The sequence below is a fragment of the Zea mays genome, chromosome 10, assembly GCF_902167145.1.
Source record: "Zea mays cultivar B73 chromosome 10, Zm-B73-REFERENCE-NAM-5.0, whole genome shotgun sequence".
Lineage (NCBI taxonomy): Eukaryota > Viridiplantae > Streptophyta > Magnoliopsida > Poales > Poaceae > Zea > Zea mays.
The window spans coordinates 112984296-112990295 of NC_050105.1; positions in this window are offsets into that span (position 1 = coordinate 112984296).

The window sequence follows — 6000 nt, forward strand, 5'->3', positions numbered from 1 at the left end:
TTCTTTTCAGCAAGGGCTTTCGCTTGAAAATTGGTAATGATGAGGACTGCCACAGGCCAGGCAAACAAACAAGTAGAAGGCAACATAGCAATAGCATTGGAGTATACCGCTCGCTCAGCTGTGCGTTGGTGCCTTTCCAATTTTGCTTTATGTCGTAGAGCTGACTCAACCTCGACTACTATAAATAGGGAACATGACCAAAGCAAGTCAAGTCCCATGTTTCAAATAAGATAACACTATAGAAATATTACAGAAAAATCAGATAAAAATTATATGTGGTATGAGATTAATTATAAATCAATTCCCTGCAGATAGGCATGCTTGTTACATACTTATATGTGGCAGAAAAATCATGACAACAACTGTGCCCAAGCCCCAAGCTTAGTGCTGATCCCTTTAGCTAATCTCGGCTGGGAACATCCTAGATGTGCGTGTAAAGAACATGGTGGTTATATATACAGCCTCGAAACAACTAAGCTCGTGTCATTAAAAAATATTAGTCTCCATGACACCCTGCACATAGGCATGCTTGATTATTTGAGTTTAAGTGTATAGATGGCTGGCATTTACAATTGTCAAGGCTTTCCATAAAAAGTATAAAACTATTAAGGTTTTACATAGAAGGTTTTTGTGCCACCTGAGTAGAATCAAGAGGATAATGATCAGTAATATATTTGTCCAGAGTTGCAAGAAAGCTACTAAGAACCGGAAGATATGCAGTACAAGGCAGTGAAAAAAGGCTGTTAATTCCAAAGACAAAAGTGGCGTTAATTCCTTGACCAAATGCAATTTTGTTCAAGGCTGTTAATATGTTGGTTATTCCATTATCTGAGGACCACGAAATCAACCACTAAACATAGTAGATTCTCCTTGCACTTCCTGTATTGATTCTAAAAGTTATAGTAGATTCTATGCCGACCAAGACATTCTAAAAAAGGTGATTCCAAATATGAATATATGATTAGTTGTTCCATGTTTTTAATATACTATACTATCCACGACAGGTGCCAGATGCAAAACCACAAGTATGTAACAAGCATGCCTATCTGCAGGGAATTGATTTATAATTAATCTCATACCACATATAATTTTTACCTGATTTTTCTGTAATATTTCTATAGTGTTATCTTATTTGAAACATGGGACTTGACTTGCTCTGGTCATGTTCCCTATTTATAGTAGTCGAGGTTGAGTCAGCTCTACGACATAAACCAAAATTTTGCAGTAGGATACTTCTAGCATGCCTACTTGAACTATTTTGCAGTAGGATATACTTCTAGCAATACCTTCAACACAAGAATCCATGCCTTTTCCATGCTTATTATAAGTTGTCTTCTGAGATGATGCCTCATGTTGATTGTCCTGTGTCAAGAATGCGGATTAGAACAATATTTATTTTGTGTATGCAACAAAAAGATGATGCCTCATGTAATCATAGCAAAGCTACCAGCTTTTCATGTCAATTTTGGTGCCAGCAAGGGCAGAAATAACATATAACTGATGCTTCTTGTCCTGAAATTTAGAATTCAAAAACATTAGCACGACGACAAGTGCTCCAGTCAGAACTATATTTTAGAACTATGTTACACCAGTTGCCATAGATATACCTTTAAGAGTAATTTTTACTCAAAGCACCTCCTAAATGGCCAACACCCAACATGTTTGGCCTACCATAGCCAAAAAGAAAGTAAATCAGTATACTCACGGTAAATCAACAGAGACCACTGCAGAACAAAGTGTGGCGGACGACTCAATTTTCCTCCACTGTCAACACAACAGGGTGATGTGCCTTTGTCCACTCTTAATAGGACTATATATTTACTTATAAAAAACTAAATTATTTACTTTACGAGCATCGATAAACAACACACCGTTCTCCAGCTCAGCCCCTCCATGGCATGCTCAACTACCACTACCAGATACAACTACTGACTTCACGAGCCTCCCTACAAAGACGAAATCCCCAAGCTGTCAGCAGGGTCGTCGGAAGTTAGGAACAGACCGAACGGATCAGGTGGATCAGGGGCGAAACATGGTTCGGAAGGACTAAATTAGGGGGGAGGAACGAGATAGTCTGGACGGGTTAAGCGCCCCACCAAACGTCACCTGTTGTAACAACATTACCTTGGCATTGACACCATCAGATGCAATCCTACCCTCGCTCTTGGACTTCAGATACTCAGCACAGGTGAACTTGGTGAAACCCCTGAAAAATCAAGACATTGCACCAACCAAGTCAAAATCAAACCTTTCATCAATGTTGTGACCTGACATTGGGTTCAACAGCAAGGCATCTTCATTCCCACATAGCACTTCATGTTGCAGTTGATCTTTTGTTGGTCAGGGAACTTAAACTTGGCACGACGGAGAGCTTCCTAAGCATGATTATCATTGCTTTCTTGAGCGTGATTTGTTGGTGGATTGAATGGTGGGTCACGCGTCTCCTGGCGAGTCGGAGGACGGGGGGAGCGAGATTAGAGGCGGGGATCGGCGCTCCCAGCTCCTGCGCGGCTAGGGAAATAGACAGGGGAGGCGAGGATCTCGAGCGGGACTGGGATGAGCGGCGTCGGGGCAGGGGCTCTCCCTCGCCCTATGCGCAAGGATTGCTGCACGCCATATGGCTGGACGGGGGCGGGGTCGGTGTCACGGGGGGCACTCCCTCACCCTATGCGCAACGGGTCCTCGGTGGATGGATAGAAGACCAAGAGACATGGTGTGGAGGCATTTGCTGACTCACCATGCCGCGCCAAGGACGGAGATGCCGATGGCGGAGAAGGTGCTGGAGGCGGCGGTGGGGGCGCAAGCCACGGAGCGTTGCGTCGCCGTCACCATCCCACGCGAGCATCGTCAGGAGGCGGTTGTAGTGTGCAGGGAGGGCCGAGGATGGAGACGATGATGCCGATGGCGGATAAGGTGTAGGAGGATGTGGTGGGAGTGCACGCGGGCGAGGAGAGGCGCAGATCCGCCTACTGCCGGGGCCAAGGTGGACGAGGGCGAGGGCACGCACGGGGGTGGCGGTGCCGCGGAGGCACGCTAGCTGTGGACGTGAGGGAGGGCGTGCACGATGAGATTAGCGGGGGGTCCACGCCTCCGCGGAAGGAGCTTGGCTGCTAGTGCCGACCACCGGCGCTAGGGAGGAGCTCGTCCAGTCGTCCTGCTAGGCGAGCGCACGACCTGGGCGGAGCTCGGGGCGGTGACGGCTCCAGGCGTGGTCAGATCCGATTGGCGCCGGCGGCCCGAGGCAGCAGAGTGTGGTCCCTGACCATAGCGACGAAGGGGGCATAAATGGCGGCGTGGGAAGGAGGTTGGAAGATGGGTGACGGAGATAGCGGTCGTATCGATTGTGTGAGGGGGAGGGCACGAGACCGGGCGGTGGGGGCAGGGCGACGCGCGCGGGGTGAACCAAAGCTGTGGGGTGAGGGCATCACGCGCGCGGGGTGAGGAACGCGGGCGGGGGCGCGGGCGGGATTAGCCGCCGGCGAGGGCGACGGGCGCGGGACGTGATTCGCGGGCGCGAGGAAGACGCGCGCGGGGGCAAAAAATCGCGGGCGGGGGCACGATGCCGTGGTGGACGCCCTCCGTCCACCCTTAAGGATTAGTAGAGATTAAATGATTTTTAATTTAAATAATGTCACTAGAAAAATGATATACATCATTTAAATTATTTTAAATAAATATTTATATGACAAATAAATAATTATGTTATAACCTTATAATAATAGTGATAAATTTAATTAATATTAAAAAAACTAACTGTAAATATATTAGTGTTGGTTACTAGTTCTGATTTGTGGAATGCATCAAAATGAGGCAACACAATTAAGAACGAGAGACCTTCTCCCCCTTTAATTTATCTTCAGCTTTGAACATAAAATGATGAGGAGAAGATTAATAAGATTAAAATCTCAATGGAATTAAGAACACAAGAGTACATAAAAGATATATTCGTAGTTGTACTCTTCGCATTATCTTCTTATTGCAATGAATACAATTATACCTTCGTATGTACAGAAAAATAACCCATAGGCAAAGGCAGATTCAGCTTTGGAGGTGGAGCAAACTAGTGCGACATGAAATCGTGCTCGCGCATGGACACTTTTCACCTATTTATATGGACATCTCGTTATACAACTCATCAGTGTGAAATTACAATCATAGCCTCAAACACTATATGTCGGCGTTTCGACCCCGGGGGGTCCCTGGACCGACGAGTAAAATTGTCGCTGCGTGTCCCAGCCCAGATGGGTTGGCGCGAGATAGAACACAAGGGGGGAAAACGCGGCTCGTGTTATCCTGCGCCAGGGGGTTGCGCTCGCAGTAGGGGTTACAAGCGTTCGCGAGAGAGAGAGGGTGAGCCTGTTCGTCAGGCCGTTCTCCCGCGCGACCCTCCTCATGAGGGCCCTAGACCTTCCTTTTATAGATGTAAGGAGAAGGTCCAGGTGTACAATGGGGGTGTAGCTATGCGCTAACGTGTCCGGCAGAGAGGTGTCTGAGCCCTGTGTACAAGCCAACGTGGCTGTCGGAGAGGTGCTAGAGCCCTGAGTACGCGATATCGTGGCCGTCGGAGGAGCGCTTGAGCCCTGTAGAAGCACAGCTGTCGGGGCTGTTGGGACCTTGCTGACGTCTCCTTGCTTCCGTAGGGGGCTGAGAACCACCGTCGTCATGGACGCACGCGGGGAGCCATCATTACTTGTTACGGGGGCGAGCCTGGATGGGACGCCGGTCTTGTTCCCCCGTAGCCTGAGCTAGCTAGGGGTAGGGTAATGATGCATCCTATGTGGCGCGGTCGGTCTGAGACCAAGGTCGGGCGAGGCGGAGACTCCTCCTGAGGCCGAGGCCGGGGTCGGGCGAGGATGTGATTCCTCCCGAGGTCGAGGTTGAGGCCGAGCCCTGGGGTCGGGCGAGGCGGAGACCATCTTCCGAGGTCGAGGCGGGGGCCGAGCCCTAGGGTCGGGCGAGGCGGAGACCACCTTCCGAGGCCGAAGCGGGGGCCGAGCCCTGGGGTCGAGCGAGGCGGAGCTTCCTGTTGCGCCTGAGACTGAACTTAGTTGTTGTTAGCCTCACCCTGGCAGGTGGCACAGCAGTCGGAGAGGGGTGAGCGACGCTGTTTTCCTGTCAGGTCGGCCAGTGGAAGGTCGAAGTGACTGCGGTCACTTCGACCTTGCCGACTTAGGCACGTGTGTCAGGATAAGGTGTCAGGCGATCCTCGCATTGAATGCGCCTGCGATACGGTCGGTTGGTGAGGCGATTTGGCCAAAGTTGCTTCACAACGAAGCCTGCCCGAGCTGGGGTTCGGGCGAGTCGAGGGTGCGCCCGTTGCTTGAGGAGGCCCTCGGGCGAGGCGAGAATTCGTCTGGGACTTCTGTTTCCGCCCGAGGCTGGGCTCGGGCGAGGCGAGATCGCGTCCCTTGAGTAGACAAAGCCTTGACCTGAATCGTGCCCATCAGTCTCTGCAGCTTGTGCTGATGGTGGTTACCAGCCGTGTTTAGGAGTGTTGGGGGTACCCCTAATTACGGTACCCGACAGTAGCCCCCGAGCCTCAAAGGCAGTGTTGGTACTCGCTTGGAGGCTTTGTCGCACTTTTTTGCAAGGGGACCGGCCTTTCTCGGTTACACTTTGTTCCGGTGGGTGCGCGCGAGCGCACCCGCCGGGTGTAGCCCCTGAGGCCTCGGAGGAGTGGTTTGACTCCTCTAAGGTCTTAATGCCTTTCGTGATGCCTTGGCCGGCCTGGTTGTTCCCTCATGCGACCTGATCGTAGCCCGGGTGCATAGTCAGGTTCCGAGTTTTTAGGCTATTTTGTTGACGCTGTCAACGGTTTGGCTGTAGCCGGGTTTGCGAGAGCAGCCCTCAAGCCTCTGCACGGAGCGATAGGACGATCAAGGACTATCTCGACTTTTATCATACGCCCCTTCGTCGCCTTTCCGCAAGGAGGAAGGGGGGGGAGCGCCATGTTGCCCTCGGAGGGCGTCGAACATGGTGTCTCTAGTGAGTTGCTAACGG